The following is a 26,251-nucleotide window of genomic DNA, read 5'->3' as shown; positions in this document are numbered from 1 at the left end:
GGGAAAAAAGAAAGATGTAGAATATTTTCTCACAATATTAAGTAGCATAGTTTGTGTCTAGACAATTTATTATTGTTTTAAAAGACTTACTGAGTACCTATTATATGCCCCCCCTGTGCTCAAAAACTGTAGAAGATATAAAAACCGGAATCTTACGTAGGTGAAGAAGAAACCCAGGACCAGGTGAGAGCAAGTCTGTACACGGTGAAAGAGAAGCTGTGGGGGAACTGAACTGGAGCTGAAGGTCTGGGAGGAGCTGCCCCTGAGGCCCACCTCCACTGAAGAGCTGGAGCTAAAAATCACTCATACTTTCCCACACTTTTATAATGAGGCCAGAAAAAAATGCTTTTGTAAATTGCTTCTTTCTGTGAACATTTATACCATTGTCCTGGAGCTTACGCTTCTTATATTGTTATTTATCTTCTTGCAGTATTTCCCAACTGTTCTATAAAACGTACTTTGAATCTTCTAAAACCCAGTGAATTATTGTTGCCTAACAGGGAAAATATATTTTTAACAGATTAGAGTGCTTTTCTTTTGTTCACTTCATTGTGTGTGAACTTTCTCTTTTAGTCCATTGCCCAGGGGAGAATTGAAATTTTCACAGCAGAAATACAGAATCTATACACTCTGCTTTAGGAGCCCCAAATAAAAATGTAAAACTCAGTTTTCTCTTAGCCTAACTTTATTAAGTAAAGGGTTTTCTAAATTTCAAAATTCCTTTCTATATAAAAAGACAAGCCTGGCTAGCCCCAGAGTTGTGAATTCCAGATCAAGATGGCAATGTAGGACAATGCTGGACTCACCTCCTCCCACAGACACGTGAGTCTGCAGCTACATATGGCACAATTTGCTCTGAAAACAATCTAAAAACTGAGCAATTCCTATGCATCTGGCCAATGAAAGAAAGTCCATATCAAAGTAGGTAGGAGAGGCTGGGCCACAGTCTTACCGTAAACCCCCGGCCCAACGCAGCACAGGCAATCAGGGGGGTATGCAAAACCCAGAGCTTCTTCCTAAAGAGCAAAGGGCTTAAACCGCATATGAGGCACCCCAAATTTAAGACGTATACCTGAAAGATAAGCCTGAAGACTTCTAGCTTTGAAAACCAATGGGTGCTTGTGATCAGGAGACACACAAATCTGTAATGATCTGAGAAATGACTCTTAAAGGGCTCCTGCACTCGGACCAACCCACCTCACCTACCTCAACCGCCTCACCCGCCTCAGCACAGTGGCTGCCTATCCAGAGGTGCCCAAACTTTGTGTGAATGAGGCTCATCTGCTGATTTTAAGGTGTGGATCTGAGGCATCTGATTTTGCACACATCTAAGGGCCTGCTGGCTGGTGGGCACCACCTTCGCCTTCTCTGCTTCACTCTAGTCGGCAGGTACCACGTTGTTTTTTATTTTATATTTTTTCCTGCATGCCTTCTACACACTCTCTCTCTCTGCCATACTCCAAATTGCCAGTATCTTACCAAGGGGAGTTTTTATATGTCTAGTACCCCAGTATTTGAGGTTCCCACCCAGGAGACATGCCTTGATCTCCCAGCTATGAAAGCCAGGGGAGGGGGGGGTGCAATCCTGGGATGCACAAGACTGTAACAATTGGAGATACAGTTCTTGGCACTCTGCCACTCCCAGAGCACATACAACATCCTACTGGTATACTACACATAGATATCATATATAAGTAATATCCATCCTATTGGTTCTATTTCTCTGGAGAACCCTGACTAATATAGTCGAGAAGCCTTAAACAGGCATCCTGAGCCCATACGTATCTCATGAAAATGCCATGCAAGAGGGCCAAGAGTTCTTGAGTGGAGGACTAGGAGGTGCAGAGAGAACAGTGGAACATGGGGGATCAGGAGAAAAGGCTGCAGAGTACATGAACTTCATGATCAAAGTCAACGGCAACAACAATGGATTTGTTGCCAGCAGCAGCTACCCAAGTGACTCAAAACTAACAAGCCACACTCACAGAAGCCAAGAGCCAGCATAGACTAATCATACCACACAAAAATTGGGAAAGATACTAAGAAAGGTGTATGAGCCAGTCCACACCCCTAGCCCTCTATGGTAAGATTATATCAGTTTCTACCTAAGCATAATTCATGAAAAGAGGCACCATGAGAGAGTAGAAATCACTCTGATATAAAATTTATACTTTGAATTGACTATTACATGAAATACTCTGGGTTAGCTAATCCTAAATATACCATGTTAAACCCAAACCTCCCTTGTTGTCAAGATTAAATTCATTCCAAGAGGTGATGTCAGAGGGTAGAATAGAAGGTTCCCACTTAAATTGTACATTAGGGACAATAATTTGAAAGCCATCCACAGACAAAAGTGCCTCTGTGGGAGCTTTGGAATCCAGTTAAGAAATGGCAAAACCCCAGGGGAGTCAAAGACCAAGGAGGGGCAATTTTGAGAAGGCAGGCTTATACTACCAGGCAGAAGCCTCACCAATGAAGGTCTAAGCTACAGATGCAGAAACAGCCCTGTCCCTCGGTGGACTTGGCCACATCCCATTTGTCCTACTGACAGCACCATCTGCCAAAGGACCCAAGGGGAGTCACATGTACCTTTGCCTCAGGTAACAGGCCTGCGCAATTCAGTCCTGACTGTGGACACTGAAGTGTGCTATAAACCGATTTCAGGCCCCCTAAGCTGTGGTCCTATTGAGGACCAGAAAGGAGACATGCCTGTTAGTGACATTGGAGGCAAGCCTGCTGCTTTTGATCTGATCATGGATTCTGAAATGGTGCTGTGACTTGGCTCCAGCTCTATTCAGGAACAGTCCTGACCACCCAGGACTCAGGGGTCCTGAGGGAACAAGCTTCCCCTTACTTACCCCCAAAATTAGGTCTACCAACATCGGTTCAATTGCAGATCCTAATTCAGCTCTGTGACCAAACTCCAACTCCACTCAGTCATGGTCTGAGAGTAGTCCTGCCCACCTAAGAACCCCACAAGACGCATGCCCATCCTCACTCCCAGGGGCAGGCCTGCAGACCTTGTTCTCATCTGTGGACCCTGACGCAACCCTGTGATTTGACTGCAGCCACGCTAAGCTGCAGTCCCGATTGAGTCTGGTCCACATGGTAACCTGACCAGTGATCCAGCAGGAGAAACACCCATCTGTGTACCTGCTATCAGGTCTGCCATCTGTGGACTCTTAACCAAAGGAGGGGTTTAAGCCATAACAAAGAACAAAAAGCATTTATTTGAGCAAAAAAATATTACAATCAGTGGTATGCAGATTCAGGTAGCAACCCAAACTGCTCTCCATAGAGAAAGGCAGGGTTTATAAAGGCAAAAACCACGAGTGCAGTTTCCACTTAGGTTCTTCATTCAAATGAAGGATGCTGGCTAGGTTAACAGAAAGTGGTTAGTTCCAGCATGCAAATGAGAGAAGTGAAAACTACAAGGAAGGAAATAAAGTCCCTATATTTCCACGCAGCAGTTATTGCTCCAGGAAGTTTATGGCTCAGTTTTGAGCTGAGTTTAGCAACAAGAGGATGCTCTGAGAACTGGAGCACAAGATGTGCACTGATCTCCCTTCCTCAGTGGCCTCCTGACTCCATTTGAAGTGGCTCTTCCTGCAACGTTTATTTCCCTTTGTTCTCTGCATTATCAGGAGCCCACTGAAAACCCTGAACTAGACCCTCATTCCAGCACTGTCCCTACTAACCAAGGTCACGTAGGAGTTCTGTCCACCCAGGGACCAGAGGGGATCATATCTGCCGGAGCCCCTGGTAACAAGAGCATCACTGCTGGATCCTATGGTAAGAGTATGTATAATTTTGTAAAAAACTGCCAAACTGTCTTCCAAAAGGACTGGACCATTTTGCATTCCCACCAACAATGAATGAGAGTTCCTATTGTTTCACAATCTCACAAGCATTCAGTGCTTTCAGTGTTGTGGATTTTGACTAGTCTAATAGGGGTGTATCCCATTGTTATTTCAGCTGGCAGTGGCCAAATAGTTTATGATGTTGAACATCTTTCTGTATGTTTAGTTGCCCTTTATTTATCTTGTCTGGTAAAATGTCTGTATAATCTTTGCATTTTTAAAAAAAAAATTCACTTATTTTTAGAGACAGGAGAAGGGAGGGAGAAAGATAGGGAGAGAAACAGTGATGTGTGGTTGCCTCTTGACCACCCCTTACAGGAGACCTACAACCCAGACATGTGCACTGACTGGGAATCAAACTCACTATACTTTGGTTCACCACACTCACTCAATCCACTGAGCCACACCAGCCAGGTAATCTTTGCATTTTTAAAATCTATTTTTCTACCTATTTTTCAAACTTAAAATATGAAAGGACAAATTTGCCTACCTCTACAATAACCTCAAAATAGATTTTCTTCCTAGATTTCTACTTGTTCCATCCTGAGATGGAATGGAAGAAACAGAGTTATTTAATTGGGGAGGGGGGAATCAAGTCACTCATTCATAATCTTCTCTTAAAAACTAAAGGAAAAATGCAACTGATACTTTTCTCAGGGAGGAATCAGGACAACATTGTACCTGGAAATGATAATGATACACATTATTCAGTCAGCCGGGAACACCCGTGACTTGACTTCTACTGTCCCAATCTCACCTCTAAAATGTTGACGGGACTCAGTGGTTATCACCACCCCATTCTGCATGATTGATGTGAGGGTCTGGGCCATTTTTGAATTATCACTTTAGTTTTCTGAGAGGAGCCCTCACTTGTTTTGAATGCCCTTGAATTTAATTTTATCAATTTTATGGCCATGTAAAACAAGGCTCAAATTTACTACACAAGCTCTAATTCATGAAATTATGTGAACTATTAGCATTGGATGGAAAAGACTATTACCTTATAATAACTAATATATTTCCAAATAGATAGCAAGTCAGGGATATTTATTTTTTGAAAAACTATGTTTTATCCAAAGGCAATAATGTACCATTGGGAAAAGTCATGAGTATTATATCAAACCATGTGTTTGGACGTGAGCATGGTTTAGAATATGAAAGTGGTTTTTAATAGGTCTCATGCAGTTTATGATAAAGTTATAGGCATGGCTACTGAGGGCACTGAAAGTATCATAACATAAAAAAGAAAATAAAAAAAGTAAAGAGACACAAATGTAGGCCATGGGCAAAATATCTTTAAACATCAATTCTTTAATTAAAAATTAGACTCTTGTTTCTAATACATTTTAATTTTTAAAACCAAATTGTATATATAATGATTCAAATAAAAATCCTATATTTTGTTAACTTTTTAATTTTAGTATTAATGATTAATATGTGTGTGCCTTATGCTCTTATAGAATCTGTTATAAAACTCTTGTTTAAAAGTGAACATTCAGGCCTGGCTGGTGTGGCTCAGTGGACTGAGTGCCAACCTGTGAACCAAAGGGTCACTGGTTCAATTCCCAGTCAGTGCACATGCCTGGGTTGCAGGCCAGGTCCCCAGTTGGGAGCATGCAAAAGGCAACCACAGATTAATGTTTTTCTCCCTCTCTTTCTCCCAACTTTCCCCTCTGTCTAAAAATAAATAAATCAAATCTTTTTTAAAAAAGTGAACATTCACATAATGACAGTTTTATCAAAGATAAAATGAATAAAATCAAGGGAAAATACAATTATGAAACAACAACAAAACCAACTATAATGGTAATCACTAGGAAATAATTAAAAAGCAGAATTAGTTATTCATCGAGAATTACTAAATAAATGGAAGTTGTAGAATATTTTTAGAACTTAAAGCAACTCAGAATGTCATTTATTTCCTCTACATATTTGATAAATCCATAACTAAAAATTATCCTAAACAAATAATTGTCAATTGTTCTTCTAAAGATGCTTGGGACATTCCCTGACCATAAATTCCAAGACCCAACATTTATTAATTACATTCCAGAATGTTTTTCTTCAATTTTCCTGAATTCTCTCCTGCTGCTATTTCTTCTGGTTTACATTTGGAAGGAATTTCAAATCATCTTTCAAAGCTAGAGTAGTGCTGATCAAACTTTAGTCAACCAGCATTTTTACTTAAATGAAATAGAAAATATCAGAGTTCTCTTGGGTAGAGGAAGATAAATAATTAATTCATGAAACTTGTCCATATGTAGGTATGCAAGAACTGAAGACACTCATATACAAATATGTGTTTGTCAGGTTAAAAATATATTTCTTACTCTATATAATGGTAAAAAAAATTGAAAAACATAAATGTCCATTAGGACATCAAAAACTTTTCCTGGGCCACTTCTTATCCCTTCCACAGTTGAAGAGGATTTTCTAACTGTGAGTTTTCCCACTTTTGGGGTTTTTTTAAAGATTTTATTTATTTATTTTTAGAGAGGGAAGGGAGGGAGAAAGAAAGAGAGAGAGAGAAACATCAATGTGCAGTTGCTGAGGGCCCTGGCCTGCAACCCAGGCATGTGCCCTGACTGGGAATCAAACTCGCGATGCTTTGGTTCTCAGGCCGCCCTCAATCCACTGAGGTGCACCAGCCAGGTCCCCCTTTTGGACTCACAAAATTTTTGTTGTTGTTTACACAATTATACTCCTTACTGACTGACCAATTTTGCTATGGGAAAACTTATAGACTATTTTTTAGACTAGTTTTATAGACTTTTTTTTTACTGAACATTATAAACCTAGATTGTAAACCTTGGAAAATGAGACATACTTAAAACTTCCGATGTATGGTTTGTGATATGACAGCTATTTAGCTTTCACGTCAAGGAAAGCAGCTCACACTGTGAGTCTGCAGACTCAGACTATTAGAATTGGCGATAAGCTAGGAAGTGGTTTTGTGTGTGGTACAATGGAAACATCAGTTATGTTTAATAAATATTATTCCTTTGACATGTAATATAAAAAGGCATTTAAGAAAGATTTTCCCACACTAATGTGACACAATTTCTCATTACTAGAGGCAGAAATAACAAAACTTTTGATTGATTTTAAACATTGATATTATTCTTTCCTAAATAAAAACTAGAGCGATGGAAAAAATGTGATTTTATAAAATCCAAAACTGTTCCTTGACATTTCTCTTTTCAAATCAACTGTATGCAGGCACAATATGCATAAAATAACATCTTATACATTTCTAAATGTGCAGCCTGATGAGTTTTGACAATGTATATATCTGTGTATATACACACGGCCTTTTCCAATCTTTCTTCAATCATGCTGTATGAACCAGTATCATTGTTGAAATTTACCTATATTGCTCTATGTAGTTTGTTTCCACCGCTGAAAGGTGTTCTATTTTATCTATATCACAATGTTTTTATCGACTCACTTATTGATAGACATTCAGGTTGTTTCTCATGTTTGGTTATTCTGAATAAAGCTGCTATGAATATTTGTGTACAAGTCTTTATGTGGGCATATATGTTCATTTATTTTTGGTAAATACCAAAAATTATAATTACTGAGGCGTATGTTAAGTGTGTTTAACTTTATAAAGAACTCTATCAAAAATTGTATTTCAAAGTGGTTATGCCATTTTCTACTCTCACCCAATGTATAAAATGTATTTACTGAACATCCTTGCTAATACCTAGTATTGTATCTTTTTATCTTTTCAATTTTAGCTATTGTATCAGGGTTCTCCAAAGAAATAGTACCAATAGGAAATTATAGAAACAATATATGTATAATGGTAGTAGGGGAGGGGGCAGTGGACAGCAGAGTGAGTCTCATTTATGTTTACTTTTTGTGGGAAACAGGCATTTAGATCTCAACATTTAAATAACAAAAGTACCATCGGCAGTTTAAAGAATTTCAGCAATGCGTGTGAAGTCCTCTTTGCTGCCACAGACAAGGCTATTATTATTCCATGGTCAAAAAGCAGGACTGTCCCAAGTAGACACGTCATGTATCTTATGGATACTCAGGCCACACTGCTCAGGGCCCATTTGTGACCATGTATTCTTCCTTCTCCTCTTCTCCATCATGGGTGAGGCCTGATCTGCGTTCCCTGCCAGGTATCTGACCTGACTGCAGCAAGCCCTTCAGCCATTCCCCTGAAGCCAGAGTTGATGTGTTTGCTATGGTGTTGTTTTTTTTAAAATCCTCATTGGAGGACATGCTTGTTGATTTTAGAGAGCAGAGAAGAGAGGGAAAGAGAGAGGGAGATAACCATTAATTGGTGGCTTCTCGAATGTGCCTGGACTGGGCACCAAACCTGCAATCCACTCATATGCCAGGACAGGGAGTCCAACCTTACTCTTCGGCTTAGATGATGCTCCAAGCAACTGAGCCACACTGGACAGGGCTGCTATGGCAGCCTTGATCGCTTCTACATCACCTGGACATTGGCCACTTTTCTTTTAGTCAGTTGGCAAACCAGCACCTTGATTGAATGTTTTGCTTCTCTTGGCAATATCCTTTGCAATTCATGCACCTCATTTGCCCTTGAATGTTTTCTCTGTTCCCTGATGTTCTTTCAGTTTCACCTTGTGGAAACTCAGTACTCCGACTTGTAGTACTTTATAAATTACATACAACCTGTAATGTTTCTTAGTTGTTATAGTATTTCTTAGGATACTTAATGAAGTCAGTGGTCTCAGAGATGCTAAAAGGTACACATCACCCAGTTCCACAAGACCGTTGTTGGGGAGAGTGAGTTCCGCCAGACAGAACAGAGCCTGAGCAAGTCCCTCACCAATGCCACATATTTGGTTGTTCACCAGTAACGTTTTCAAAGTCTCCTCAACTACGAAAAACCATCCCATGTCCTGATTTCATTGTCTGAAAAATCAATAGCATCAAAGGGGTCTAAGGTCATAACCAGATTTTCAATAACAGGAATTTTATATCCACAGAGGTCCAGTTTGAGATTCCACATGGTAGTTGGTATACTGAGTCAACTGCTCAATCATCTCTGCTGTCAACTTCACCATTCTCCATGCATATATTTGTAATAGCTTGTGTGCTTATGAAGGCTAAGAAATGCAAGACCTGTAGTCAGCAAGCTGGAGACCCAGGAGAGCTGATGGTGTGAGTTCTAGTCCAAAAACCAGCAGTCTTGAGATCCAAGAAGAGCAAATGTTTCAGCCTGAGTGTAAAAGCAAAAAGAGAGAGAGAGAGAGAGAGAGAGAGAGAGAGAGAGAGAGAGACCAATGTCCCAAATGAAACAGGCAGAAGGATTTTCTTTTTACTCAGACTATTTGATCTATTTAGGTCCTCAACTGATTAGATGAGGCCCACTTTCATTAGGGAGGACAATCTGCTTTATCAGTCAATGGATTCAATGTTAATCTCATCCAGAAACATCCTCACAGACATACCCAGAATAATGTTTGGCCAAACGTCTGGCACCCCATCGCCCAGCCAAACTGACACATAAAATTAACTATCAGATAGACCTATGCTCTCCGCCTCCCACTCTCCATACACACTTACCACCCTGCTTTGCATGTAGATGATCCAACTTTGATGCTTTGTGTAGAGTCAGCCTGATACTCTCCCTAGAGCCTGGGTTTCCAAAATTAGTCTCAACTTTTTACTTAAAATGACTCTCAAATTCTTTCTTCCTAATAAAGAATTTGAAAGGTTTCGAAGAAATAGTAATGATAAATCAAATGTAGCTCTTGCTCATAAAAAAGTTCAGAACCACTGGCATGGGGCCTGTAGATAATTCTTGGTGGGGTGAATTATAGATACTCTTAACTTGTGGCCACATGATTGGAGAAAGTCCTGAGAACTATAAAGGAAGTGCTGGAAAATTCCTGGTAAAACTGAAATAAGGAGGAAAAAGTTGTAGAAATATGCCAGGAATACTTTGAGAACATGCAGAATGTTCTAAGGAATAAACATAGTGGAGGAAAACAATGAAAACAAGCAATCTGGGGATATTCTTATCATTTAAATTGTGACTATAGATGAAAAATTAGATAGTGAAGAAGAGAGACAGCAACAGAAGAATTCTAATGAAGTGGTTTTGATGGTTGAAATGATATCACTAACTCACTTTTTTTGTTTTTGAGAGAGAGGTAAAGTCTTTTTATTCATAAAGGAGGACAGTGAGGTAGGTTATCCTTTATTGACCTTATTTTTTGTTGTTGTTGAATTTATTGCAGTGACATTGGTTAATAAAACCATACTGGTTTCAAGTGTACAACTCTGTAACGTATCATCTGCACACTGCATCATCTGCTCACCACCCAGAGTCAAGTCTCTTTCTGCCACCATTTATCCCCCTTGTGCCCTCTCCCGCCACCCCTACCCCACTTTTTCTCTAGCAATCACCATGCTGTTGTCTGTGCCTGTTTTGTTGTTGTTGTTGTTGTTGCTGTTGTTGTTTTTGCTTCTCTTTACTTTTTTCACCCAGTCCCCCAACCTCACCCACCCTGACAGCTGCCCCTGTGCCTATGGGTCTGTTTATACTTTATTCATTTATTTAATTCATTAGATTTTACATGTAAGTGAGATTATATTGTATTTCTCTTTCTCTGCCTGGCTCATTTTACTTAGCATAATAATCTCCAGTCTATCCATGCAAAAGTCATGAGAACTATAAAGGAAGTGTTGGAAAATTCCTGGTAAAACTGAAATAAGGAGGAAAAAGTTGTAGAAATATGCTACGAATATTTGGAGAACACACAGAATGTTCTAAGGAATAAACATAGTGGAGGAAAGGTCAGATTTCCTTCATTTTTACAGCTGCATAGTATTCCATTGTCTAAATGTACCAAGCTTTTTTATGGTTAATTAATACATGACAAAGGATGCAAGAACATACAATGGGGAAAAAGCAGTTTAATCAATAAATGGTGTTGGGAAAAAATGAAACTAGACCACCTCCTTACACCATACACAAGAATAAATTCAAAATGGATTAAAAACTTAAATGTAAGAAAATAACAAGGTTAAGACTTGAGGGAATGTCAAAAATAACAATAAGAATAATTGAAAAGTTACCAATCAAAAATTCTCCAAATGATAACATCTTTTCTTCCCTAAATTTCTTAGAGCTTCAATTTTAATTTTTTTATGGATTTATTTTAACATTCCATTTTTTATTTTAATAGAATACAGCTATTCTATTAAGGAATCTAAGAGAATATTTCCCTTGTCAACTAAAACATGTCATTTTATGTCTATAAAGTTCTAATAGTAATGATCACAATATAAAATGAGATTTGTGCTGTTTTTTCTTTTTCAAAAAATAATGCTACGCTACAGCAAGACTAGTAATGAGAGTGACAGTAAATAAAAACATGACAGTAGGAAGAGACTGAATCAGGTCAGCCATATTATTTAATATAAAACAAGTCATTTAAAATTTATTTTACAAAAACAGATGCATTTAAATTACTATTTAGGTGCTCTTACACATTACCGTTTATAGAGTATTGTTTAAATTTGCTGCTCATTTAGTTCTGGCTCAGCTAGTAACCATGTTAATGAACAAGGTTGAGTTTAAACCATTTATTTAAAACATGCAAATACTTTAAAGCAAAAAAAAAATAGTGTCTTCCCCTCTGCAGGGGCTCATATACAGAAAAGCAGCAATTTCATGTGGTGGATGCTGGTGAGACTTAAGAGTTGATAAAAATTTAAAGGTTGAAGGGATTTCTATATTCAGTATAAAGAAAATTCATTGCAGTTGTGTTCACAGACTCTTTATTTTTTGCTTGGAGTTTTAAAAATGCTTCTAAAAGAGATGAATGTTTTATTGATTAAGCAACCTAACAATTTTTTACTGTGTATAAATTAAAGCTAGGTGTTTCAGCAAATTCTGGTTGTAAAAGTGACAGGAGTCGACATTATTTGGTAAATGACTACAGTAATTCCTTAGTAAACATTTTTCAAATTTCAATTAACTTTTTTCTTCTGCTGTGTACTAAACAATAAAGTAACTGCAGTTAGATGGCATTTTGTCATGTCTGAATGTTACTATTTCACAAAGAGCAATCATGTTTCGATTCATACACTGTCAGTAAAATAATTTCATTTACTTTTTCACTGATGCTTAACCCTCTTTAATACCATCCTTAACAAATGCCGTTTAATGATTAGCCAGGAAATGCCTTCATATAATTAGCACCCTTCTAACACCAAGCAGAACCCCTTTGTCCTAGGGGACTAGAGGGTGGACAAGCATTTGAGGAGGCCCACCAAAAGACAGTTCTAGTCAAATATCCTCAATGGTCACAGAGGATGAATATCTGGAACCATTTAATAAAGCCTGTGGGGGAGGAGAAGGCAATGCTCTTTAGTGTTATCATCACTTTGTAAATGGCGGAGGTGGGTTTCAGCATTCTTCCTTCCTGTGTGTAAATGTGGAACATCTGTGGGAGCAAATGCCCATGCAGGCCAAGCAAACAAAAATAGAAAGATTTTTATTTTAAAATCTCTTTCCCAGATACTGTAAGAGATGAGAAATAAAAAAGATCCATTTCATGGTATTTTAAGTTGGTATTTACAGTTGCTACAGAGATCAGGTTTACCCATTGTTTCAAGACAATGGTCTTAACAATTTTCTGAATGTCCTCAAGCATAAGACTCACCTGTGTAGACAAAGGCCGGTTGAGGTAATGCTTTTAAAAAGAGGTAGATCGTGTTACAGTCTGCTCAGTGCAAAGTCTCCATGATGATTACAGATCTGAAAGCAATTTGAAAAGGATGAATTCTATTCCCCCAATGCCTCCTGCTAAAGCAGTTATGCTTGCTATTCCAGATTACTTTTTAAAACTTATGTGTTGACTATATTCAAGTAATAATTATAATATTTCAGTTCAATTTGGCTCATAAAAATTTTTATCACAATCTTAGGCTAAATTCCCTAAGCATACCCAGTTAATTTAAACTAAATAATTGAGAAAAGTGGAGGAAAGTGGTTTGGTTTTTTTATCCTCTCAGGTGTTTATAATACTTTTCAGTATAGGTATCACACTTTGAGATTAGAAAATTTATACACTGAATAAAAAGTTCATGTAAGAATCAGGCATCTGCATCTGGTCTTCTGGTCTTTCTAGTTGAAGACAAAATACATGTTTAATTTACTTTACAATGCCAGTTTGGACTGTTGCTTAAGTCCACTCTGTGCCTATTCACTATATAGTTGAAAACACGTTTCCTAACTTTTGGCATTTAGTAGATATTATTGAGGGCTCCTTTAATCTCTGCCGAAGAAGTTATTTTAACATATTAGGAGAGAGATTTCATATACTTAAAACTGCAAGTTATGAACCTTATTTAATATGTTCTATTTGGAAAATGTCATGCCAATTATATATTTTTAGATGTTTGCATCTCAAGTAAAGGTGCTATACTTAAGTTTCAGTTTAATTTAAATCTTAGTGATTATAAAGTAGTAGTATTTTCTTTAATTCATTGAAGAAAACTCTTGTTGTTGGCAAGAAACTAGAACTGATTTATAAAGAATAGGGCAAAACTGTCTTTAGACAGACAGCAACATAACATATCACTATTGATATATTACAGTGGAGAGGTGATATTGAACCAAAAAGAGTCTGCAGTTGTTTTGAGAATTTTCCTGGGTTAGACTGGAAAACTGCTGACAATAGATTATATGAATTATTCCAGAACTTTCCTGCAAATGAGATTAGCACTGTCCCAGCAAAACTGCCCTATCAATTCAACATTTAGAGAAGTAATTTTCCATATTTATGAATTTGTATGTATGTATGTGCATATGTATTATATATTTGTAAAATTCAAAATGATATTCACTACATTCATCAAAATGCATAAAATATTTTGGCTGAATAGAGGTAGTTTTATATAAGCCTGGATTATTTTTTCGACATGTTCTTATTGTCTTTAAATTTATAAGTTGTCCCTTCATCCCTAATCTCTGTAATTAAAATTGTTGCTATAAAGTTTGTGTTTTATTGTGGTTTATGGGTGCAGAGTCTAACTCATCAAAAGTGTATCATGTGAGTCTGATTAGCTCCCTGGCAAACATCTTTTGGGTTGCATATCACATCCCCTCCATGCAACTACAAGTAAAGATAGGGATGGATACAGAGAAAAGTGAGGTAGTGTCCTTGACTATGCTTACTGAATTTTAGAATTAAACTGAAAACATGTTTGCATAGTTACCACTTATTTTAATTTCATGTCAGTTTCTAACTGGATTGCATTTTAATAAATAACAATCATACAGAAAAACTTTAAAAATAAAATTAGATGCTATGGAGGATATGCAATAATGTAAGCCATGAATTCTGTCCTTGAGAAGCTAATGGTTTAATATAGGAAATAAGATATGTAAATAACCATGAATAGAGAGATGATAGGTAATGTGAAAGAAATCTCTGAGATAATTTCGTAAAGAGGAAAATTACTTCAGAGGAGGCCTGGTGAGGAATGTGGCAGATGAGTTTTGGAAATGAGTCTGGTAGAAATAATCAGAAAATGAGAAAAGCAGTGAAGTTCATAGTGCATAAAATTACTAATAATGGGGGGTGATCATAAAGTAAAATTACTGAGTTGGGGAGTTGTAGCTGCCTCTGGAACTGGACAGGGAGACCCGGAGGCCGCGACTCTGCTCTGAGCCTGTGTCTTCCCACTTGCAGCTCCTCCACATTTGCCTTTCATGTTTCAATAACCAACTCTCTGAATGCTGTGGATATGGAACGTGGCTGAGGGACTCCTTGCAATTTATTTTCTCCTTTCTCTATTCCATTTTTAATTACCAGAATAACAGATAAGGGAGGTTCATTTTCTAACAATGTTCATATAACATTTAGAACCAAATTCCAAGGCAACATCTGAGAATGAGTCCTTGACTTAAAGCACAGGAGAGCTGAACAGATGAGGAGAAAGGAAGTGGTTTTTCAGATGAGGCACAGCCCTGGGGACATCAGAAGAACTTCAGGTCATTAGGGATTCCCAGGCCATTTGATGCCAGAGTAATGTCAACCTCAGGTCCTGGATAGGTGCCAAAAAGGATAATTGCTTGTGGAAAAATTAACTTGCATAAATTGAAAACTGCTCTTTGCCCATATATTAAACAATCTGGAAACTCTCATTTTTCCACATTTTTTTTTTGTTTCTGGACAGCCTGCTTACAAACCAGCAGCTGTAGTTTTTTTTTTTTTTATATTAGTCACTTGCTAAACATATGTAAGTAGAAAAAGTTAGAAACGTGAGTTAAATTGGGGGTAGGCTGCTTCAATGTGTAGGTCATGGGGTGAAAGGCATTCCTGGGCCTTTTAAGGCAAGCACATTGTGGCCACCATAAGTGAAATTTCTCTCATTAATTTTAATTGGGCAAAGTAATCTTTACTTCCTTTCCCTAACCCCACTTCATTCCATGCTTTCATTATGTTATTAATACACCTCACCAAAAAAGCAGCTCATCTCTTCTTGATCTCCTGATAAGTGTCTTACAACAGTTCATCCAAAGCTTCCCCACTGTTTCCAAGCCCTCGTTTCTCCACACTCCCTCATTCTCAACAGATGAGCTCACCCCTAATTTATGGAGGAGCAGAAAGTCATTTAGCATAAACCCCTTCATCTGTTCTCTTCGCAGGTTTGATTTCTACAACTGTCCTGTCTCTTTCCTTAATCTAGTCTCAGAGAAAGAGAGGTTTCCCTTCCTCGCCGAGGTGTAACACCGTGGCTGGGCCCCTTGCTGCCCTAAACACCGCCTGAAGAGTCGAAGCATCCGAATCACCGGGGAGCTTGTTCAAAACGCGAATCTCAGGACCCTGGATGGCCCTAGGAATCAAAATAAGGGCATTCGCAGATGGTTTGCACACACATTCACATTTCGTTATAGATCCTAGTCCGTCCTGGATCCCCCAGGGCTGTTTTCCTTCAATTATTTACTTTCATCATTGTACATTATTTCATCATTATATTACTATATTTTCCTCTCTTGGCTTTTTAAATACTCATAACTCCTTTTTTTGTATTCTCACCTGAGGACATGCTTATTGATTTTAGAAAGAGGGGAAGGGATGGAGAAAGGGAGAGAAACATTGATAGGAGATAGAAACATCCATGGGTCCACGCCCCAAACGCAAACCAGACCAAACCTGCGACCTAAGCGTACGCACTGACGGGCAATCAAACCTGAGACCTTTCAGTTTCCGCAAGGATGCTCCACCCAACTGAGCCACACTGGTCAAGGCACTCATAGCTTCTTTTTTCCTATCTTGTTAAGTCCTTATCTTCCCACCACTTCTCACTTGAATAATGCTTTCTGAGATTCTTAGCCTGTCGTTCCACTAGTGTCTTACCCCACAATCTCAGTATCCGTCCTTTCGCAGTGACTCCTGGCATTTTACTTCTATGGGTAACTTTGAAAGTGACCCGTGATCTCCAGTTTCCCAACCAATCTTGACTCAGTCTTCATGCCTTTAAATTTCTGTCAGATTTGACATTGCTTATCATGGTCTTGAAACTTTCTCCTTGGGTTCCCATGACACTAGGTTTTGCCCAGGGCTCTGGTGCATGATGCTGGTTTTTGTTTTTTTTTTTTTCTTTTCCTTTCCTGTTCTCCTGTGATTGAAGGACTAGGGTAGGAGAATGCTGGGCTATAAACATGAGATACCTGAATCACAAGAAATCCCCTCTCACTTTAGAATTGCTTTAGAGGAGGGAGGAGGGTATTATTGCAGCATTCAAGGGTAAATCAAACTGAAATCCAGAACTGGAATACAAATTTGCTCAAAACAAAAGGGAAGAAGGACCCTTATGGAAAACTCCTGGGTACTAAAATTGCCCCATCGGATTTTTTTTGATGTCATCTTCTAAAGGAGACAATAAATGAGCTAAACAGCTTTTAGACTTTTCTTCATGATGTGGGGATTTCTACATAATTATTCATGTGATGGGAAGTCTCTCCACTGAGTTTCCCTCCTCCTCCAACTTGGTAGGAACAACTTTAGGAATCAGAAAAATTTTCATCAATACAGGGAGTTGGAAAGAAAAAAGAACCCAGAATTCTTCCATCTCAGAGATGACCACAGTTACCACTTCAAAGATCATCTTTCTAAATTTTCATTCGTAGATAGGTAGATAGATAAATAAGTTTTTTATTATTATTCTATCCACAAAGAATCATAACCGCTTTTGTCAGTTACTTATACAACATGGCTCAAGTTTCTATGTAAAAACTTATATATCTGTATTATTTTTAATCACTAAATATTATTCTGGTGAATTGCTATGGTATACTTTATTTGAATAATTGTTTATCAGTCTTTTCAGTGTTTTGGTTGTTTAAACAATGTTTAAATGAGCATTAATGGCATCAGAACTGTCGCCTTTGGAGCCTATTTCAGACCAAGGTTACCGACAGAGCAGATGCTGGACTCAACAAAACGGTTTATGGCAATGAAATCCAAGCACTGAGTGCAAACTAAAAATAACCATATGGGGCAAAATTTTAGGCTCAGGCAAATAGAGTTCAGTACTGAAAAGAATACAAAAAAATAGCTATATTATTATAAGTATTTGGGTTGTGTTTTATTCTTTAGTATCTATTAAATTTTATAAAGCCAAAAAAATGAGCATTAATGGATAGATTATTTATTTCTCATATGTTTCTATTATAATAAATTCCCAAAAGTAGCATTTTTCTGTCATGGCTGTATATAATTCAATTGTGGATGTTTATTGCCAAATTGTCCACTAATTTATAAACCATTCACACTATGTACGTGCTTATTTTACCTGATACTTATTAATATTTTTGGACGAGGATTAAGGTTATATTAGTGAAGGGCTGCATCCTACATTTATTTAAAATTCTGTATTTTATTCATCATAGCTTTTTTAATGATTTTTATTAAAATATTACCTATTGTGATTATTAGGGTTTTTGTGGCCGAGGTGAGTAAGTTGTCTCACCATAGTCCTGTTCCTGAATATTGGGTCTGACATTTTTTAAAAAATGCCAATACAATATGATTGGTATAAAATGATAGTTAATTATTACATTAGTTTACATTTTTTAAATTTCTAAATTTTAAGCAATTTTTTACATTTAATAAAAATCTGTATTTCTTCATCTAAATTGCTTGCTTGTGTTCTTTGCCAACTTCCCTCTAAAATACTGTATTTTTGGCTTTAATTGTTAAAAACTCCTTTTCTTTTTGTCATATGAATTGCAGTAATTTCCCCATTTTTAAAAAAATTTACAAGAGTTTTGCCATGACTTTTTTGACATATAAGTTTGGAAAATGTTTGTAGCTATGATGTGAATGCAAAAACTGTTTAAGATAGAAAACTAATCTTTTAGTTGTCCTCCCTTTCTTCAAGTATTTTTTCCTAAGACAATTTGAAGACTGTGGTTTCCTTGCCCTTGAGGAAAAGTGAACTGTTTTGGCAATTAGTAATAGTTTGAGTGTTTTGAAACACACCATCAAAGTTCATTATAACAGAGGAAGAGAGAGGGCAGGTTGGCAAGAAGAAGCAGGGTAGAGAAACAGGAGCTAGAATGGGGTTGTTCCCAGTACTATAAGGACCTGTGTAGATGAGGCAGGACTTCCACATTCAGAGCTGACTCACAGCATGCTGCGGGAGCAGGGGTGTGTGGCTGGATAATAGAGAAGAAGGTTATACCCTACATCTAGACAGAGGAAGCTAGTTCATTAAATCCCCATGTGACACATAAGCCATAGAGAGTCACCTGACTTCAAGTACCAACCATGGTCTTGGATGTTGAAAATGGAAGTGTGAGAAATTCCTTGGAAATTAAAAGCACTGATGTTTGCATCCCTCCTACTTTACCCCGATAACCCACATAATTTTATAGGTAGCACATAAGCCTCTCTGTGTGCAACCCTGAGAAAGAGAAGAGGGCACCAAGTATAACAACCTTGGAATTTCCTGACAATGTGTTAGGAGATTAAAATTAGATTAATTTAAAGGAAACAAAGTAATTCACTATATATTCAAGTCTGTAGACTGAAATTTCAACTTTCAAAATGATTTAATAATCTTCTTGCATGTATTTTTGGATCTGATAGGCTAAAAATAGGCTTTCCCATATCAAAAAATTTTTCATTATTCTGTAATAGTTCTAGTATGTTAATGATTTTCGTTTTATTTTTAAATCTTTAATCCATTTCTAGTTTATTTTGGTGAGTTTTGTATGTAGTTGGGATGTAATTTTAAAATTGTTTCCAGAATGGTCAGCCAGTTTAATTAGCACTTTAAGCATATAAAATTCACAATGTATAAGCTGGGCAAACCGGGAATATAAAACCAGTTATTCCTTTTTTCCTTTTTTTGTGATCTGTCAGGTTAGCCTTTCTGGATTCCCTTCAGTTTTATCCTCTTTCAGTTTATTCCACCCTGCAGCCAAAGTGATCTTTCTAAAAGACAAATCTGCTCACCCCGTAATCACTGCTGAGCCGCGTCCAAAGAGCTGTGCTGCAGAACAGGAATCTGCTCGGCCAGGCAGAGCCAGGACTTTCGGGATGGAAATTCGATGCAAAGTTACATTGTCAAAGAAACATATTCTGGAACATAAAGAAGTAGACTCCTGGTTTGGCTTCTCTGTCTGCGAAAATATTTCGGACTGAAAAAGTACTCACTGGGAATGCTGTGGAATAGATTCCTTCACAGATAGAAAGTTGGAAGAGCGGGTTTCAAGATTCCATAAATGTGCTAAGTGTGTGGCGTTCCATAGGACCAGGGTTCAAAATACAATAAATTAAGGGAAAAAATTATCATGGTTAAGACGGTGATCTCCTTTGATCTCCTGTTTAAATATATCTACTTTTCTACTAAATACTATTTGATCTATTAAGTCCTATTAACTGCTATTTATATTAATGGTTTTAAAATGATAGAATATTATTTTCTGAATATCTAATATATTTATTTGTAATTATAATTGTTTTCTTTTTATTGGTATAGTATTTTATGGCAAAACAATATTATTATAAAATGTTAACATATATCCTATATCACTGTTTTGGATATCTAATTCATAATGATGGCTAAAATATGTTAAGATACGTTAGCTAAAATTTGATGTTAATATAACTCATTAAAGTGGTTTCTTTCTTTTAGTGTGGAGAAAAGTTAGTGAACTTTTACATAGTTTTTGTAAAACGATTGGAAAAATAAGTTTATTATACTTTTCAGAAATATGCATCAACTCAACACTGATTATCCTATGAAACAGGGGCAAGGACAGTATCAGAACTTCACGGCTGGATGATTTAGTCTCTGAACCACAATCTAGTTCAGGGTAGAGCCACAGGGTTACTAACACATTAGGACTAAGATCACAGAAGGGAATCAAGTGCCATATGCCTTGACGTGATTATTATTAAATGTTTCCCTTCAGGAACATTACATTAATTTTTCCATTTCAGAAAGAAAATTACTTTTGTGATGGTTAGAACAGGGCACTAACTAGAGTCCTCCAAAACCTGGACATTTGCCAACTGCCTTGAGATATGCTTGATAGATAATTTCCTTCCCACTCCTCCACATATAAGCTGTGTTCTAATTGTCTAGTAGGTGGGAGATATAATTTGGTACTAAATGAATTTCTAAAAATGTTGTTTGGAATACCCATATGGTCCACGGTGGGCAGGGAGATATTTGCCTGGGCAAAGATTTCAAATATATGGTGGTTTTACCTCAAATATGTTTTTAGTTAACATGTCCTTATGTTTAAAATATGTCACATTAAAAATGTAATAGAACTACCCTGGCTGGTGTGGCTCAGTGGATTGAGTGCCAGCCTGTGAACCAAAAAGTCACTAGTTTGATTCCCAGTCAGGACACATGCTTGGGTTGTGGGCCAGGTCCCCTGTAGGGGATGTGTGAGAGCCAACCCACACATTGAAAAAAAATGTGATAGAATTTAGCAAATGAAAGAAAGTAACAGAAAAATAACAGCCCATCCAATCAGCAGATGTTTAAGTCTACTCTATAAATAAAACTTTCAAAACTTTTTATCTCCCAAGTACAGCATATTTTATAGGACAGGTTATTTATATTGTATGCAAATTTACTTAATAAATTTTCCAGATTGCACACAGGACAATAAACATTTGTCAGAACATTCCAGGATTTGAAAATTTTACTTTATTTGGCATCCGTATGAGCACTTTTTGTGTTTCGATAATAGTTGGGACTGCTTCCAAAAATATTATACTCTTTGTACCACTATATATGGGGTGCAAGCTGTTAGTTCTTTCACTTTTTTTACCAGAGATTTTCCAAAATGTCATTTTATTAAGAAGTTAAAATATAGCTTCTTAGAATTATCTCTATATGACCTAAAATTATAAAATTATATTGTTTTTTCTCTCCACATATACTCTGTGTTGTAGGAAATTCAAACAACAATGGCCATAAGATAGTGTTGTATTCCCATTCAATCTCTGTTTTTGAAAGTAACAAATTCTTCAACATTAGTTTTTCCCAACCCCAGCCTAACAAATTAAACACTGTTTGAGCCTCTTTCCATCCTGGTATATCAGTTACCTACCACTTTGTGACAAATCACCTAAAAACTCTGCAGCTTCAAACAACCACTACTTATTATTTATCACAATTCTGTGGGTTGACTGGGAGGATCTTCTGGCAGTCCCGGGTAGGATAGCTGAACCTCCGTCTCTGTCCACTAGGAAACATAACTGGCTTCTTGGTTGATTTGGCTTCTTACATGGCAGCTGCACTCAAAAGGGTAAAGTTGGTAGAAGTCAGACCTCTTGATGCCTTGTCTATCATTCAGGGTCGCTTTTGCTACATTCTATTGGACAAAGAAAGTCACAAGGCCAGCTCATGTATAAGAAGATGGAGAAATAGACTCTACCTCTTCCTTATTTGGATGAGTGACAATGTCACCTCCTAGGATAGGGAAAAATTTTGGTGATATTTTGCAATCTACCACCTCTGAGAAGTAAGGAAGTGGCCGTGGCTGCAATCTAGTCACTATAACCACGTGAAACTCTCAGGAAACCAGAAAATATAGACAAATCATACAACCCAATTAAACAAAATTTTAAACAAGCAAAATGTAAACAGGCACTTCACAAAAAAAATATGTAAATAGTTGTTAATAGGAACATGCAAAAATATTCAACACCATTAGACATTAGAGAAATACAAATTACCACCACAATGGCACATAACACAGTTTATTTATTTTCTCATCCATTTATGTAACTAAAATGTACTATTTTCTCAGCGACAAGCATTGTGATAAGCAATAGCTATATAAAGATAATTCATGTTTCTTGAAACTCACACTAGAGATGAACAAATTGATGGCAAAACAGACTATTTACTATTATAACAGAGACTGCACAAAATTTTAAAGGCTCAGAGGAAAAAGTGACCAAACTTCTGGAGACTGGAGAAAGAAAAGGGAGGCTGATTCCTAGATGGTCTTGAAAGAGGAGTGAAAGTTTACAAGAAACAATAGGGAGAAAGAGTATTCAAAAAAAGAGGCAAGCATAGAGACATGGCAGGGGATGCCAGGTTTGGAAAACGATAAGGAAGCTTAGCCTCCGAGGGAAAGGAGCAAGGTTAGTTGTAGCTGGTGGGTATGTGAGCTGGCAAATGAGAGGCTTACGATACACTCTCCTGCTCTGCTGTTTCGGGGGTTGTTGGGCCAGCACATTAGATGACTTCTCCATCAAGTTTGTTCACCTTCTCCTTTTCTACTTCTCCTGTAAGAAAAAAAAAACCTTTTCTAAAACTTCAGTAACACTTTGTTTGCAAACGTACCCCATTTTCTCTCTCATATTTAGATTGCTTTTCTTCAGGCCTCATCTTTCTTATTAGACTGATGACCTTGTTAAGTGCTGGCCTCTGTCAATGCTTTTCTCTTCGATATTTTGCAAGATTATTTACTTCCACAGATCACCAGTAAATGCTTGTTAAGTAAGTTTTTTACTATATCTATCAATTATGTTTTGGTATATATCACTGACATGTTGAGAAGAGAAGGCCAAATAAAATACAACATAGTTTCTTGAAATTGTGTCATAGGTTTTAGGTGGAAATGAAACTCAAATTGTCAAACTTAGTTTAAATATTGTAGGCTCTCTTTAAAATTAAATTGCTTTCTGCACTTTAGAATTGTTTTTTACATATATTTTTAAATTTTGGAATACTTATCATTTACAATAAGGATTCCTTTATACAATATTTTAAGTTGAACTTAGTTTTCTTGGCCTTACCCACTAAAATTTGTTCTCAGTATTAATTCCTTGTCCTGAAATCACTTGGTAACAGTAATTCATAAAAGATATATTAAATGAACTGACTATGTGAGATACAAAATACATTCATATATGAACTAATAAACTCAAAATACATTTTAGTGGTTCTTGGAAGGTGGGTTTGGAGATAATGAGTCAGTTTGCCTTAGCATCTCAAGGAATAGAATGTAGATAGTCTGAAAATACTCACTTGATCTAAAATGATATGTAAATTATCTTTTAAATAAAAACTACACAAAATAAGTCTAGGCTGATATATGAGACGATAGAGTGAAAAAAAACAAAGATAGGTAAGGAAATAAAGTTTTAATACTTAGTGTGTTTTGTAACTATAGGTATTAAGTGAGAACTATCTGAATAATTCAAAAAAGACAAAAAGTATTTTTCACTCTCAAAATTTAACAAACTTCATTGAGCATCTATTATGTTCAGGGTACATAAGAGTTTTCATTATTTAGCTGCAGTATATTCGGATGAAGACTTTCACCTTCTGTTTTATTATCACATGTCTAGACAGAGACTTGGTTTATACCCAGAACTAAAGGACACTTAAATAATTTATTTCTAGGTGCAAGGATCTATCTTCTAACTTCTGTCAATCCTTCATCAATCACTCCAGTCCCTAACTAACCAGATGGGATTTTCACCAAGCCCTGACAGCTAACAGGCACTGTTGAGTCAAGAATGAAAATTAATTCCATAGACAATGACCTTCTTCTGGAAATGCTTACATAATCAAGGTTTGCATTCAATCACTGAAGATGTAGTCTGCTTGATTTAGGAGAGGCCTTTTCTTCTATTACTATGTTGCTTGCTATTGAATAGTCACTGATAGGGAAGATATTTGTCAGAACACAGGTTTTCTGCTACTTTCCAAATGATGAGGTTCAGGTCATTTAAAGTATGGTCGGTCCATTTGTGGAGGAGGACAGTAATGTTCATCTCCTCTCCAACTGCAATAGTGTCCAGTGCATCAAGAACCAGAGAAATGTGTAATGCATTTTCAGCGTCACAGACTAAAATACCTGTAGCATTTTTAAGTGCCCACCCCATCACAAATAATTAGTTAACTGTATATCAGTGAGTACAGAAATAATAATGAGAAAGCATCATTATTCCCATTTTACATGCAAAGAGACTGAGATTCAGCAATGTTATCTGACATGGCCAAAGTAACATTTCAAATTAGTGCCAGAAACAAAATTTAGAACTGTGTGTTCTGACCTCAAGTTCAGAGCTTTCTTAATCCTTCCCTCTCCTTTTCAGAGAAATAACATCATAACAGTATTTTCTCCAGATTGTTCAGTGTGTTAAAGTAACTCACCCTGTAAATTCTACAAACTTCAAACTGGACTTTTCCCCTCTACCACCAATCACGAAGACCGCATAGCCATATCATCTCCAGGGAAATTTGTCATTGCCTCAAAAAGAAGCTACAAGCAAAAACAGTCTTTCATAGTTTCACCTATAATTAAAGCAATCCTTATCCCAAAACATTTGGAATCAGCTATTACACCATACTACTCTGCCTTTTAATAAAAAATTTTAATGAAGTAAAAGCCTAAATGCTATCAATAGAGCCTTCAAAAAAATGTTTCTAACATCAGGTAAATTTAACAATGAAGCTGGGATATTTTCTCAACCTGCAAAAGTAATTAATTCACCACCTGGCTCAGTGCCTCCAATGGATTAAATATAAAACATGAAAATTGCTTTCAGTTAAGGGGCAGTGAGATGAGATCACATGAGAACTTCGTAAAAAGACTCACAAGATCAAAGACAGCGCACTGGCAGTGGGTCAGGGGTGTCTGCTTAAGCACAGCTACTCTCATGATTCAAACAAGTGGCATTTATGTGAAGCTATAAATAAGCAAGCTCTGTCAAGAAAGTGTCCCCAGTTTCTGGCTTTTAGAAACCTCTGAGGAGAGGTGTATTTATCCCGGATTTTAGTGTTTATTGGCTACCAACAGGTTTTCAGAACCAAGTCTCATTTGCATAAAGGGGAAGATATCACTGGATTTAAAAAAAAAAAAAACTACAGAAGATAGGTATAAGGTTCATTCTGTGTACTCCATAATTCTAAATTTCCTCTTTTAGCCCTTAGGGATGGGATTCCTGCCCAGCACATGTCTTGACACATAGTAGGCTTTCCAAAAAATATTTGATGTCAGAATATTTACGGTATTGATTCAGGGACATTAGCAAACAATATATCTGTCAGAGAACCAGTATAACAGTTGTGGCTAGACACTGGACTCAGACTGTCGAGGTACAAAGGTTCATTGCATCCCTTACTAACTTTATGATCTCACTCACTTAAATTAAATGTGTATGTAATAAGCTTAGCGCAGTGCCCAGCAAATAGTAAGTGCTCAATAAATATTAGCACTTATTATCATTGGTCTGGAGTCCCACATTTACCAACTTTATATTTTTGCGACTGTATTCATTTATTTTAGAGAGAGAAGAAGGGAGGGAGAAAGAGAGGGGGACAAACATCGATGTGTGAGAGAAACACTAACGCCCCCAACCGCAGACCTGCCCGCAGCCCAAGCATGTGCCCTCACTGGGAATCAAACTGATGACCTTTCGGTCTGCCAGACAACGCCCAACCCACTAAGCCACACCAGTCCGGACCCATATTTACCAACTTTAAACCTCATATCTTTGTGGCTCACAGAGAGAAACGAGAGCTGAATGACAGTTCTACCAGGTAAATGCCAACTGGATAAGTGATTATACAAAAGAGTAGAGATAAATGACTAGAGAGCCATTACAGGAGCCTTCAGGGATCTCTTTTTGGCCTCTTCTGATCAATATTTTTATCAGTGACTTACTTGGAAATTTATTACATATAAAATTATCTGACTTGTCTGGTATAAAATGGCTTCTAACACTCTCTGATGAAACCTTTCTCAGATTCTCACTAAAATATCTGTGAAAAACAAGCAAATTATCAACACATCAAAAAGTGAAAGTGATAATACATGCACTGTGGGAATCCAAGAAGCATTTGCACTATCAGTATGATTTACAAAGCCTCTACATTAATTT

The 26,251-nt window shown here is 37.1% G+C and overlaps 1 pseudogene; it reads right to left on the bottom strand.

The window, feature by feature from the left end:
- Positions 1–7,814: 7,814 nt before the first annotated feature.
- On the bottom strand, positions 7,815–8,932 carry LOC114494797 (annotated as a pseudogene).
- Between the last annotated feature and the right edge of the window lie 17,319 nt (positions 8,933–26,251).

Source organism: Phyllostomus discolor, chromosome 4, assembly GCF_004126475.2.
Source record: "Phyllostomus discolor isolate MPI-MPIP mPhyDis1 chromosome 4, mPhyDis1.pri.v3, whole genome shotgun sequence".
Lineage (NCBI taxonomy): Eukaryota > Metazoa > Chordata > Mammalia > Chiroptera > Phyllostomidae > Phyllostomus > Phyllostomus discolor.
Note: the sequence above shows the minus strand (reverse complement) of the source record. Positions and strands in the feature narration are given on the sequence as shown.